Consider the following 15,843-nt stretch of genomic DNA (forward strand, 5'->3'; position numbering starts at 1 on the left):
CTCCCACACCCTGACATCCCTCTCACACGTCTATTTCTCCTCTTCCCATCAAACCAAACAACTTTTTTAACATCTTAGTTGAATCCTTACTTAGAATTTTTAGTTATCATGGCTACCTATACATTGCTTTATTCAGAGCCAAGAGAGCACTGTTATTAAGTTTCTTTTCTTCTAAAAATGTTTTTGTTCGTATTTTATAGTGTTAATTGCCCTTTATTATTATTGCTGTTGTTTAGTTTTCTCATAATCTCTGGCCAAATATTCCCACACTCTCCTATACTTCTCAGTACCATTTTCCACTTAAAGTTGCCAAATAAACTATGAGTTCTATTTTTCCTTGGAAAATTTCTCCCAGAAATTTGTTTTCATTTTTATTTTTTAATTTTTTTATTTTGTCAATATCCAATGTGGTTGATTATTGTGGCCCATTACTGAAACCCACCTCCCTCCCTCTAGGTCCATCCATGTTATTGCAAATGGCAGTATTTCATTCTTTTTTATAGCTGAGTAGTATTCCATTGTGTAGATATACCACATTTTCCGTATCCACTCATCTGATGATGGACATTTGGGCTGTTTCCAACTCTTAGCTATTGTAAAGAGTGCTGCGATGAACATTGGGGAACAGGTATACCTTCGACTAGATGATTTCCATTCCTTTTCTCTCAGAAATTTAATTCTTAGATCTTCTCCTTCAGTCTTGTCTGGTTATTCTCCAGGCTGGTTGCATAGCCAGCATCTTCACACTCCTCCTTCACGTTTTGCAGGAAATTTTCTTCACCTCTTTCCTGTGCTGGATCCACTGCTTCATGGATATCATTTTTCAAAAGCATTTTTGTTATTTGTTTTGTATGCCCACCTTTTGAAACCTTTTCTGTTATTGTGGAAATTCTCACTCTTATGGACATTGCAGGAAGGTAGAGAGCGACTTACAGTGCAGCAGCTGTGAATAGGGGATTCTCATTTTCTCTCTTTCCTTTTTTGCAGGACACACATGTGAGCTAGGATGGCTTGGTCAAATGTGTCCATGGCAGACTTTGATGCAGCTCATGATGCACAAAGGGAGTGCTCTCTCTAGTAATAGCCGAAATAGCTGTTTATAGAAATACCTGTAAGGTGGGGACCCCAGTGTAGAAATGGCAGGGATGTAAAATGTCACATCTCTTTGGTGATAGTGCCATGCATGGCTTGTTTTTCTAGCCCTTCTAGTGATTGTATAAATTACTTCAGTATTCCAGATAAACCCTGTGTAGTTAATCATACAGAGACCCCTTTTGTTGCTTGGAACTAGGAACTCTGATACAGAGGTGGAAGATATTTTGCACCTTCTTTACGTATTTACTCTTCTATTTTGCTGGAAAACATTCTCCAGCAGCTTTCTATAAATATATGGAGGGAGAAGTTTTTTTGAGAGACTTCATGTTGGAAATTGTTTTTCTGCTCTCACTGTTAGTAGATAGTTAGACTTCAGTTTTTAAGTAGCCAATCATGCCTCAGAATTTTAAAAGCATTTTTACATTTGTTTATTGCTTTCTGCATTGCTTGTCTGTAGTACTTTGCGAATGGAGTTTGTTGTTGTCTTTTCTCTCTCTGTCTCTGGAATTTTTCAGGATCCTCTTTTATCCTTTAGGTGATGAAATTTTGTAGTGACGAATCATTTTGTTTTTCAATGTATAGAACCATGTCCTTCAGTTAAATTTGGGGAATTTTTCTCCTATTATTTCTTCGAAAATTTTTCCTCCCATTTTCTCTGCTTTCTTTTATCTGAAACTCCTATTATATAAATGTTAAAACTTCCTGAATTAGTCTCTTTTTTGCTTATATTTTTCTGTACTATTTTCCTTTGCTTTGTTTTTGTTTTATTTTCTGGGAGATATCTCAGAACTTTGTTTTCCAATATTTCTAAACTAAAAATGCTTTCACTATTATATTTTAATTTTCTAAGATATTTTGTTGCTATCCGGAATAACACCCCTTTATTTTTTCTTTTTTAGCATTCTGATTTGTGGTCATAGGTATCATATTTCTCTCATTTCTTTAAGAACAATTATACATTGGGCCGGCCTCGTGGCTCACTCGGGAGAGTGCAGCGCTGGGAGCGCAGCGGCGTTCCCATCGCGGGTTCGGATCCTATATAGGGGTGGCAGGGGCCCTCACTGGCTGAGCGCGGTGCGGATGACACCGAGCCAAGGGTTGCGATCCCCTTACTGGTCACACACAAAACAGAACAATTATACATTGAAACATTTTTTAATTTGCTCTTTAAATTTTCTTGGTTTCTTTTTTTTGTTTGTTTTTATTTCTGTATTTTATGTTAGAGACTGTCTACAACTCTGGTTGTCCCTGGCCTCCCATTTACATAAAGAATGAGGGTATAAGGGCTTATTGAAGCTTTCTTCCCTTGGGTAGAGCTGGTTTACTGGTGGGTTTTACCCATGGGAGAGCTTAGGCTTTTTGTTATGTTTGAGGGGATCCTTTCTTGTCAATATCAGGAGAATTTTATTCTTGATTTTTTTTCCTGATTTTTTTTTCCTTTTTTCTCCTGCCTGAGGGATATAGACCTAAATCCCAGTAGTCTAGGCACTAGGATGGGGAAGAAGGGTCTGCTGGGCTCAGTGTTCAGTAAATGTTTTCACTTAGATTCCATTTTTAGTACCTTATTTACCTCTTCCTCTCATGTGAGCTTTATATTCTTAGATGAATTTTTCTATTGTTCAACTTTTCAAGAGAATAAACCCTTTGGCATAAGTAGGAGAGATAATTGCCTGGCTGATTGGGATGTGCAGAGGATATAGCAACTCTTTTTAAAGACTCTCAGCCACTCATCTTGCTTTCTGCTCTTGCACCTTTATAGAAGAACTGATCCTTCCAATTCCTTAGGATCCTGTGGTGTGAATGTGCTAGATTCTGATTGTTATTATCTGCTTCTCCTCACACATACCCCTTCCCCGTACAGGTCTTAGGTCTGCTAAATCAGTAATAACTGCCTATTTGGCTTACAGTTTCTAAAGTTTAGTAAACATCTGTATTAGTCTATTTCTGTTACTTATACCAAATGCCTGGAACTGGGTACTTTGTAAGAAAACAAAATTTATTGCTTACAGTTTTGGAGGCTGGGACTTTCAATGTCCAGGGAACACGTCTGGTAGGGTCTTCTTTGGTGGTGGCTTTACAGCAATTTAGGGGTCTCACATGGCAGAAAATGGCAGAGCAGAGAGAGACTCTCATGTGCTCTCCTTTCAAAGCCCTCAGAACCATGCCCCTGATCACCATTATTAATCCATTCACTACTGCAGAGTCCTACAATCAAATTACCTCTTTGAGGCCCCTCCTTACAATTACAGTAATAGGATTTCCCACCCTCAACAGTTAGAGTAGGAATTAAGCTTATAATATATGGACTTTGGGGGACACAATTCAATCAATCCATAGCAATACCTCTACTCTACATTGTTCTAGTTTTCTTAAATTTCCCTTTTTAATTGCTGCAATGTTGTGGTGTTTGAGATGGAGCAGAAGTAAATTCATGCATTAAATTCATAATGCTTAACCAGAAAATTTAAGTACATTTCTTTCATATGTAAAAATCAGGTGCTAAAGAATCCTTCCATGGAAAGATTGGATATTACAGCCTATAGTGGCAATGGAAATTCTGAATTCTATAAACTCTTCCTAGGTTTTTTTCATATATCTACTCTTCATAAATTAGCATTTATTAGGACTGATTTACTCTAGAATTGTATATCTTTCTGCTTTTTGTCTCTTTTTGTGCTCAGTATTAGAAATGTGTTGTTATTATCTTGTCTTACAGCCTCACCTGTGACACTCTTTCCATGGAGTAAGATTAATATTGTCAAGAGTGTAGCTCTTGTCACTCACATTCCAGATTCTAGTTCTGGATTCTGTATCTTAGCTGTGTCTATTAATTAAATCTGTGTACTTGAGATTACTTTTCCCCATTATCTATGTTCTGAAATACCTCTTTTTCTTGACCCTAGAAATTTCATTTATTTTCAGATGTAATTGTATTTTAAGTTAATAAACAAGTGGCAAGTAATATTTACATAACTATTATGCTTTATTAGTTATACACTTAGAGCATTCTGTCCTCCTACTTTCCTTTTTAACCCACAACAAATTAGCAAGTGTTAAACATTATAGATAGAAACAAGAGTGTAAAAAGATTAGGGAATGAAGATTTATCAGTCATACAGATGCACAGAAAGAACAAAAGAAGAAATAACAGGGTAGTCATTATGTATGTGTCAAATTATCATTTAATATAAAATAACTGGATATTTATTTTCACTTAACTACATCAGGTAACACATAAAACTGGACTGTTTTTCTTTCAAAATGAGCTGTTGCAAAATTATTGCTAAATTATAGATGTTGTTACAAGGTCACCAGTGAAATTCAGCACTTCATAGCTAACTGATTGCTTCCTTAAGAAGTTAATTTAAATGGATCCAGAAGGCAGTGTATATTGCATATTCTATTTCTAATTCTTTGTAATTTGAAACACAACTAAAGCATTTGACATGTAGAATCACCAAATGGATTATTTAAAATGGAGAATTCCTTTTTGAAGAAATCTATTCAGTTTTATGTTAACACCTCTCTGTCTGTGAAGCTCTCTGGAGGAAAAAGAGTTGGCAAAATTACCTACGAAGTCTCTTTTTTTATTAGTCATTATATTTCTTTTAATACTTGCTTTGTTGTGAAATACACTAAGCAAAATGACTATCTATTTACAATAGCTTTAAAACCAAAACAAAGCAATTCATAAAGGTACCATAAACACTGTTATCTAGTGTTAGGGTTCAGGACATGCTATCCCTAAATATGGCACCCTGGCATTTGAGAAAACAGCAGAAACAGGAAGGTCTCTCTCACCTCCCTTCTGCTCTTCTGGCCTGAGGCAGGTCATAAAACGTAGGAAGGATTTTCAGCCTTCCTCCAGAAGCAGGTCAGAAGACCAGTTGAGAGATGCCCTCCCTACACCTGGAGGAAAAGAACATCCTTATCCCTGAGAAAACAGGACCACAGAGAAGAATCTAAACAAAAGGACCTTGCTATGTTTTCTCCATTTTATTATCATTAGATCATATTTTTATATCCAATCATACTTCTTCATGACTATCCAGTTCTTCATATCTAGCATAAAAAGTACACGGGTTAACTTTTCTTTGGGTCTTTATTTCCTTATAAAGGCTCCTGTGTCATGTAAAGCTTACATGAAATAAATTTCTGTGCTGTTCTCTTGTTAATCTGTTTTTTGTTATAGGGTCCTCAGTCATGAGCTAAGGATGAATGAGGAAAGGATATTTCTTCTCCCTGACTCTGGTTAGAGAATATCTGCTTGTTCTTGAGTGAGTTGACAGTAAAACCTTACAGTGTGTCATTTTTGTTTCTGGATTGGCAACATGTCTTATGGCTTCACCTTCCACCTCTTTTTGTTTATGGAATAGCAAGTCTATTTTCCTTCATACATTTTTATTTGTTTAAGTAATGGATCAAATTTTAGGTCCTTGAATACAGTGGGTTCACAAGTCAATAAGGTTTAGGAAAAGGGAAATCTCACTACTTACTTCTTTCCTTAAAATGCTCTGGGCCTCTTCTTCTAATCCTAGTGGCACCTTGCCTGTGCTTACTGAATAATTTGCTTCACGTCAATTCATCTTCCATACATGTAAAATTTCATCCCATACACGTACAATTTGAATTCTATATATGTAAAATTTTCCAGAATAGGTACTGAAGGATGTTCACACATTTCCTTAAAGTGTTCTATTTTAAAGAAAAAAGGTAAAGTGCAGTATTCTCTTTTATTTTATTTGTCAAATATATCTTTTATTTACTCTTTAACTTAACCAAATCACATGAATGCTTTTATTCTCTTCCAGGCTGTGTGCTCCAATATAAACAGGAATTTTGCTTCTTTTACTTCACCATTATAGCTCCAGCCTCTAACATCCCATCTTTCACGTAGTAAGCACTCAATAATTAAATCGTTAAAAAACACCCTGATTAAGCCCTTCCATAAAACCCACACAATACATGCTTTCTCCATTCCACACTCTATATTATTGATTATTTTAATCACTGAAATTGAATATGGAAAATGATTGCTGAGTTGCCTTGTCAACCAAAGTGTTTATATATATCCAGTAAATAACAATAACAGTAATGCCTTATTTCATTGATTTTAAAAATACTTTCTCCCCCCACCCTCACATTTCACCATCTCTGAAATTGGAAATCTTTTATAATGATGGCATGCATGATTGAATTAGAAACTCTTTTTTCTTTCTCCCTTCCCTTCCCTCCCTCCCTCTTCCATTTCCATCTCTCTCTCTCTGTGATGACACAACTTTAAGTCAATGCAGACATGTATTTGATTAAAATAGCACAGCTACAATTTGTTGAACTCCTATTGCATACTAATGTGCATGAGGTCTTTTTTGTTGTTAAATTTTACAGATGGTGAAACTGAGGTCCAAATGTCAACAACTTACATGAAGTTATATATTTAGTACATGATGGCATTTGAACTGACACTGTTCTAGTGCAGACTTTTTTTTATGTAAACTAAAGATGCATCTGTTTGCTGTATCAAAATATACCTGGACAGAGCTCTAAAGCTGTAGAAATAGAATCATGCTAAAGTTGGAAGAAAACAGAGAGAATCTCTTCTAGTTCCTTTAGTTTGTAGATTGGAAACGAACTACAGATAGGTAACATGATTTGCTCTAGGTAATAAATCTAGAAATTTGCAGACAAAAATAGAACAAAAATCATGCACATTCGTAGTACAAACACTACAGAAGTTCATAAAAAAAGAAGAAAAAATAAAATATTCCTCTACCCCATCCTGGACAGGTTCTACTTTTCAGGTACATAGCATTTATTCTCCATTCTTTCAAATAGGACTCAAAAATAGGGACTATGATAAAAGCACCTATAAAAGCTTATTCTTAAAATTATTTTGGAAGTCAAAAGGAAAATATTACTTAACATATTACTGTCTAACCTGTCTCCTGCTACCTTTATTATGAGAGGAAGAATTGATACACGTAATGCACAGAAAGACTTTCAAAGTATCTACTATTTACTAAGAACACAACATGCTTTAACTCATTTAATCTTCATAACAAAGCTTAGAGGTGAGGGCAATCTACCTTTTCTGCCACGTTATGAGTGAGATTACAAGAGTTTAGAGAGGTCAAGCAAGTTACCAAAGATGGAAAGATGGGACAATCGAATACTTAGACACTTTGGTAATGAAGGATTGGTTCATTCAAACCCTTGCTGACTAAAGTTCTGGCTGATGGTAGAGGTAATGTGGAAAGGGTAATGAAAGAAGAAAGCCGAATATATTAATTAAGGTCTCATGACCTACAAAAATAAGGACTGCAGAAGCTTTGAATATTTTTATTTGACTTCACATACATGTTTATTTGTATATACAAGAAAACTTTAAATGTTCATGGAAAAATGGAATTAAAAGATAATACAAATCCTTCTGTGAACATTTTGAAGATCCCTCATATATATTATGTATATGTTCATTTAAACATATAACAAGCAAACAAATAAATGCATCCTGTTCAAGTTATTGCACACTGTGCATTGCACAAGTAACTGCACAGTTTGTGAAGGAGGTAGGCTGTCCCATAATAAACCATGGAGACATTTGGGCATGTTTCATGTGCTCTAGGGAAGGCAGCAGGCAGAGACCCTGCTTATTACATTCTACACCAGTGAGAACATGCCCCTTTCATGTAATGACTGGCCTGGAGGGATCGTACAGAGAGAGACAAACCTGTCTCACCAGATTGTTTCACTCAGTGAAGAATGGAAAAAAAACAGCTGAAACTTGTTCTACTCCCTAGCATGATAATTGATAAATATGTAAGCCATAAAAGGAACAATGGAAATCTTAGATTATATAAATAATTTATGGAATATCCATCATTCACCTATAAAAAGAAATCAATACTGTATTTTGATCTTAATGCATGAAGAATGATGCAATCTTCCTTCAACTCTTTTTTTTCCCAGTTAACTCTCCTCCCAATTTTTACAATGGGATAATAGTCATCAAAGTGACCTTAATATTGCTACTGTGTCTGGCTTATTGTAAATGGCCAATCAAGATAATGGTTAACTTCCCTCAAGAATGCTTGTTTCCATCAAGTCCTAACTCTTTCTTAGAGTAAAACATTCACAATAGCAAATCTAATGTTAAGAAGAGAGTGATTTTCTCAGGATGGTAAGTTTTTTTTTTTTTTTTTTTTCCCTAGTAATAATGGCAGGGTGAATTCTCTAAAATCTAATGATGTTGACCAACAGTCATCCAAGTGGTACAAATCACTGGAAGCCGATGAGTATTTTGAGGACATTTATCCTGCATATTTTCATACTTCATAATAATAAGGTCTGTGACTAATATTTAGATTAGAAAAGGCTTTTTCGGGCCGAGCCCGTGGCGCACTCGGTAGCGTGCTGCGCTGGCAGCGCGGCGACGCTCCCGCCGCGGGTTCGGATCCTATATAGGAATGGCCGGTGCACTCACTGGCTGAGTGCCGGTCACGAAAAAGACAAAAAAAAAAATAGAGAAGGGAGATAATGATAATAAAATTAAAAAAAAAAAAAAAAAAAAAGAAAAGGCTTTTTCAATAAAGAAATTTAGTGCTTATTGCTGGCATTAGACAAACATTAGTGATTATTTCTGGCATTAGAGTTCATAAACAGATAAGCTACTTTGTAAGTAAAAATTAAAGGGAATGTTAATGTATCTGTTCAAATGATAAAACAATTTAATGGTTTTATGAAGCATATTTGAAATATATTGTTTTGAGGCGATGCTCTCTGTATTTATATAATGGCAATGTTATATCCATAATAAATATCTGAGCTATTTGATTCCTGGTGAGCATCTTTTATTGAAGTTTACCTAGATGCCTAAATTTATCAATTGGAGTTTTTTTTCTGGAGATGCAATCAGACCTTGACTATAATTTCAGTTTAAACCTTTTTGCATAATTATTTTGAAGTTGATGTAATAGAGGAAAACAAAAAGCATGTGTGTGTGAGGGAGAGAGACATATGAAAAGCAAGACAATATTTTAAAATAGAGTTTGATGGTTTACTAAGGAAGAAAATCCTAGCCCATAAATACTAACAAACAACAATAATAACACACATGCAGGGTTTTTAAATTATGCTTTTGTTCTCTATCATCCTTACATGTGCAATAACTTAAACAGGATGTACTTATTTGTTTGCTTGTTTATTTCTGATTATAAGATTCACTTTGGGACCAATTATTTCAATGCAGATGTAAATCCCTGTTTTTTAAATATGTGGTCAGAATTATACATGTAAAAAATTTTTCTTTTTATCTGAGATTAATTGCAATTTCTTCAGTTAAGTGAGAAAAATAATAAAAAGCAAAATAAATAAAATTTTTGCTAGACTTCTGTGTGAACCATGCTATCTAAAGCTGAGATAAATTTTAGAGCTCTTCTAGTTCACTGTTTCTCTCTTTTCAGATAAGAACCCCTATGTCCGGAAAGGTTGTCTGACTTTCAGAAAAGCTCCCTAGAAGCAGAGTTGGGACTGAGTGTTGAGGCTTTTGGAGTCTTGGGCTGTTGCTTGGCTCTTACTCTGTGAAGGTGCATTTGTTCTGTTTATTTCATTGGTTTAAAGCCCTTGTGTATTTGTTAGGTTTCCTGAAAGCAAGTACTTTGCTATAATAATTTTTTTTATTATCTATTTTTAATGATATGCATGAAAACATTTATAAATATTTTTTTATTTTCTGTTAGGTAAAATTAACTTTAAAATTCATAATTTGAAAACAAAGTATTCCAAAATGGTGTCTTTTAAGTTTCAAAATAAGGAAATAAGAGGATTCTCTTGGCATCTAAGAGCAAGCAGTGTCTCCCTATGATTACAACAAATAAGGATGCAGTATTTAATTTAGAAGGTCATTACAGTGTGTAGTGCCCATCAGGTCCTCCTCAAAATACCACTTGAAATTTTTTAAATGACTTTGGGTAAGTCCCTAAAGCAATTAGCACTTACATTTCTTTATTGCAAAAAGGCGATAATAGCTATCTTCTGGCTGTGAACCTTTGGCCTATAAACTGTGCACACATTGATTCTCTTTTATTGAAATATCAAGTTCCTTAATGTGTCTGTGTTCATGACAGGGCTGAGCATATTTTAATATTCTCCCAGCATGGCTGTAAAAAGAAGACTAAAAAATAGATGAAAATTAATCATCAGATTGAAGTTTTGGTTATTGCTGTGAACTTTTCCTAAGAATCTTTGGACCAAATGGGATTCTGTGATTACTTAAATGATGATCAGAGTGTGGTACCCAAGCTGCAGCATCAGTGTCACTTGGAAACTTATTAGAAAGCAAACTCTTATATCCTACTCCCGACATGCTCGATCAGAAACTCTGGAGTTAAAGCCTAACAACTATCTGTGTTTTAACAAGGACCACAGGTCATTTTGATGTATGTTTGAGAACCACTGCTATAAACTAAAACAAACAAAAAAATGAAGGCAGACTCATGAAAGTCAAACCACCTCAAACTTGACAACAGAATTTATGCCACATTGGATATCTATGTATTTTTTGACATTCGCTCAGGGAAACAAGAGACTGTTAAGCCCACATGGATTTTTATCCTAACTTTAATGTATCACAGAAAGTGTTAAAAGAACTTGAGAAATCTGACAGTTTTGATAGTCAAGCATTAACTGATTGAAAAAAGCAGATGGAGGTCATTAAGGAAAAGATGGTTGCTGCTGAGATGTTTATATCAGAAATCCAATAATTTGTCCTGTGTACACATGAAAGCTAAGAAAGGGTATAGGGCACTGTAAAAGATTTAGCACTTTAAAAGATTATGATTATCTGAAGGCATTTCTCCGTTTAGCATTTGTATAAATAAATAAAATTTGCTTTGGCATGAAAATAATGATAGATCTTAAGATTTAGTTTAGTTTTGTGAGATTGAGGAAGTCAAAGGGATTTACCTCATTATAAAATCATTAGTATTTTATATACTTTATACTGATAGCAATTTTTTTTTGTAGTGGAAATCACATTTTTTCAGGGAAGAGGAATTATAAAAGACAGCTCATTTAGTACTAGACACAATTATTTTTATAGTTGTGGTAATTTGAAATATGTTGCTGATATAGTGGAAGAACAATGTTGGGAAATGTATCCAAGGCTTGGTATGAACATTGCTGGCTGTGTACCAGTGGTTCTCAAAAAAGTCGTTTTGGAGAGCTGAGGGGGCAAAGTGGTGAGTTTGTCAGAATTACCTGCAAGCCTGATATTAAGCTGCTCAAGTCCCTCAATGTAGTGCACACTCCCAATGTCCATTTCCCATAGCATCTGTAAAAAATACCTGCCTTAGTTATCTTACATTTAAGAAAATTAGTCTTTAAGAATGTCTTAGTTATTTGCATTGTTATCCATTTGTAATATTTTTGTGTGTATGCAGGATAGGAAGAAAATGTTATGTATTGGTTAAACTTCAGTATCACATGTTTCTGTGAAGATGGAGGAAGAAGGGAAGCCCACTGATTTTTTTGTCTCTCCTGTAGGCTTAGATATGGGAATTTTTCTAGATAATGAATTTTTTTTCCCAAATACTTCTACTTTTCTGTTCTTCCAAATCAAGCCATAAAGGACATTAAAGATGAGACTATGAGTTTGAAAGGCCTACTTCAGCCAATCAATAGGTCTTTGCAAGGAATACACTTCTGCATATAAAGTAACCTATTGATTGTTTAAAACCCTACTATTGCTTCTAATCCTTTTGATTCATTGTCATTAATGGAGTGATGCAAGTTTGTTAATATCCAGTTTTTCAGGTATGCTGGTTTTGTGAAAGGAAATGAAAATGACAACTTCGTAGCTTTAAAGTTGGAAAGCTGGTTATATGAGAGTGGAGAGGCTCCTTTTTTTTTTTTTTTTTTTTTTTTGTCGTTTTTTCGTGACCGGCACTCAGCCAGTGAGTGCACCGGTCATTCCTATATAGGATCCGAACCCGTGGTGGGAGCGTCGCCGCGCTCCCAGTGCAGCACTCTACCGAGTGCGCCACGGGCTCGGCCCTGGAGAGGCTCCTTAATTTGATCTTCTACCAGCTATTGTCAGTGTCCTTCAGCTCCACAGGGAAGCTCTACACGATGTTCTATGCTTCAGTCCTAGTTAGTGTTCTGGTCAGGGCCCATGGTCAGCCTCAGTTCTTGCCTGTCCTCTTCTTGTCTGTTGACATCTTCTTAGATCCTTGACCCCCGGTGCCATCTTATCAGTGTCATCAGCTGCTCTGTAGGTCAAGTCTAATCAAGAGGTTATTTTTAAGTACCAACATTGTCTTTGAAAACATACTAAATGCAGAGGTAATGCTGAGTCAAAGTACAATCAGTGGAGAAGTAACAGATGTGTACCATGAATCTGAGGAACATAATACACTTTTAGAAATAAAAGACATACCACACCATGGCAGAAGACATGATTCCTCAGAAGAAATCAAGTCATCAGCTATGTGGTGTTCTCTTAGCATCTTTCTTAACATTTATCAGTTTCTCATTATACATTTCTGAGATTACTTGATTAACGTCTGAAAAGTAAATATTATAAGAGCATGGTCTGTGGCTGTTTGGTTTGCTGTACGTGGACTCTGATCACAGTGCCTCACCCATAAGTACTTAAGAAAAGAGGAGCTGGAGGAGTTCTGAAGAAGGAAACAAAAAAACAAAGGGAGAAGCAAAAAAAGTTTCATCATGTGGTGTAAGGTTAATTTAAATAGAGCTTAGAACTATAGGTAAAATGTGGTATTATATAGAAAGAGAGGAGGTTGGCTGATAATCCCACTGAAGAAAGCAGCATGAACACAGAGAATGAACGGCATGTTAGGGGTGTTCTGACCTAGCTTGAGCAGAGAGTTCCCATGAGGAACAGTAGAATGTGAGGTTACATGTGTGAAGCAGACGAAGGAAGACATGGATCAATGGTGTTCTGGAATTGGTTTGAATTTGTTCATGAGAATCTGTCAAGCACATTTCTTTCTACCATCAAGAAATCCACCGTGATAAGAGCATTTACACCATGGAAATTGGCAAATGATACAAATTAGGGCTAACACCCTGTCTCCCCACCCCCACAGAAACAACTCATTAAACATCTGTAAGCAAATCACTGCATTGGATATTAGGCTTAAGAGGTGGTACTTGCTTCTAGGTTCAAATAAGAGATAGCAGGATGAAACTGAAATATTTATAAGATTAAAAGCCACCACTTAGCACCATCATAGTGTGGAACTTTTACAAAAAATGGAAGCTAAAAATATTGAACCTACTAATTTTAGTTAGAAAATAACATGGTAAAATTGATGGTTTGCTTGTTCTGCCACTTTGGGATGTTAATACGTTGTCTTGATTTTTTTTTTTTTTCTCTTAAGTCCCTTCAGGTCAGTAAAACTCCTTCTATTCCTAGAAAATCACACTGTTTTAGGATACCCTCAGCTGTGACAATGGAATTTTTGAATATATTTGCTTTTATATTTTATATTTGTATTTCTCATAAATAAAATGTTTTCCTGTATAGGTAACACATTATAAAAAGTTGGAGAATGTAAAAGATATAAAAGACAAAACACCCATAACATATAGATAGATAGTCATTATTAACATTTTTTTATTATTGGTCCAAGGGTAATCTAATAATTTTATTTTCCTTTTTTCCTTTCATTTTTCTTTGTAACACTTACTACCTTTTAATGAAACACTTAGTTTTCTTGTTCATTTTCTCCTTGCTCCTCTTCTAGACTGTAGGCTTCTTGAAGGCAGGGATATTTGTCTATTCATTACAGTATTGTTGTTGTACGTAATCAAAAAATATTTGGCTACTGAGTATGGTTTTATGTATATTTTAATTTCTTATATTATGAATACCTTTGGAAAAAATATAGATCTATATCATCATTTTAACAGCTGTACAATATTCTATTATGTATAAATTTCATATATATATTTCACATACATGTATATATTTCACATATGTCTGCTTAGAAATGGAATATCTGAGTTAAAGTGTGTAAACATTTTTTAAGTCCTTTAGTATATACTGTCACCTTAGTTTCCAGAAACTTTCTAAATATTTATATGGTCATCAACGGCAGACAAATTTTTTTTCTATTAGTTTGTTTACTGATTTATTTATACCAATACTGGGTATTGTCAATATTTTCAGTCTTTACTAAACAGATATTAGAAAAATATCTTTTAATTTTTATAACTTATAAGTAAACAACTTTTTATATTCTTATAGTTTACTTGTATTTCTTCTTTTGTTAATTGTTTATATATTTTTCCTATTTTTGATATTGTGTTTATCTTTTTTATTTATGTGTGAGATCTCTGTGTATATTATTAACTCCTTATAATTTATATTGCATTCCTCACACTAACATTTTCCATTTGTCCTTTAACATGTAAGCAAAATTTTTGAACATTTTTTTGCTGTTTGTGTTTTCTTGCTTATTCTGGTTTATCAAATTTTTAATATTTATGTAATTAAAATTTTCAATGTTTTTCAGATATTAGATTTTTGTATCACAACAATTTAAATTCATCTTTTTTCTCCTAATTTTTTTAGGTCCTCCTAAATTTTAAGAGCTCACTTTTTACCTTAACTTTTCATTCATTTTGAATAAATTTTTATGTAAGTTGTGAGAGTGTCTTTAATATTTCTTTTGTAAATTCTTCTGCAGTTTTCCCAGCACCATTCAATGACAATGGCCTTGAAATGCCACTGATAGCATATCCTGAGTTCCACTATGTACTTGGCTCTGTTTCTTGTTTTAAGTTAATTGCATCCAATGATTCAGTCAATCGTTCATTTAACGAAACGTATTGTATGTCACCATGTACCAAGAACTATGCTAGTTAAATGATGTTGGGACAATGAGCTCCATTCTCAACTAATTCAGGTTTTTTGTTCTTTTTTTTTTATTCTACCTAGTTCAGCCCTGATCGATCTAACATAGTCCTGTCTAGCTTAGTCTAGTGAATTCAAATTATTTTTAAGGCATTTTCTTTGAGCCTAAGATTAAATAGTGCACAAATGGAGGTGAATATGACAATGAAAGCCCACAGAGAGAATGGGCAGGCTATCCAAAAGAGGTGATACTTGAACTGGGTCTTCAGGTTTCAATATGAGTTCTTTAGAAAGGGGACTGGAGAATGTCATGTAAGGTTGAAGATTTCTCTGGGTATAGATCTGGAGAGTGATGTTCACAAAAGAAAGGAACTTGTGCAAGTGTTCAGGAATATAAAAAAAAATTATGCATTGTGCTTGAGGAAGGATAAGTTGACTGATGCATCTAAATAGTTCTGTTGTATAAGTGGTAGGAGAGGAGGCTGAAAAATGTAGGCTTGGGCTATTTTTTCCAATACTGTGTGTGAAAGACTTGGCTATCTACACAATATCTGTTTCAACTTGTTTTCCTTACAGATGGAACTCCAGTTTTGTTCACAGCAACAATGTGCCTAAGGAAAAAATGTACATTTCCAAGACTTCTGGGGGTGGCCATGTTACATAATTTTTCATGTATTTTATTTATTAGAACAAGTATTTATTGATATCTGTTCTAAGCCAGGCACTGTTCTAGGCAATGGAGATACAGTAACAAAACAAGAGAAAACAAACCCAAAACCAGACACAATCAATGATATGAATGATTTTAATTCCAACAGGGGAAAGGGAGGAAATTCACTCCCCTGCCCCCCAAAATACCCCACATAAAA

Source organism: Cynocephalus volans, chromosome 1 (assembly GCF_027409185.1).
Source record: "Cynocephalus volans isolate mCynVol1 chromosome 1, mCynVol1.pri, whole genome shotgun sequence".
NCBI classification, from domain to species: domain Eukaryota; kingdom Metazoa; phylum Chordata; class Mammalia; order Dermoptera; family Cynocephalidae; genus Cynocephalus; species Cynocephalus volans.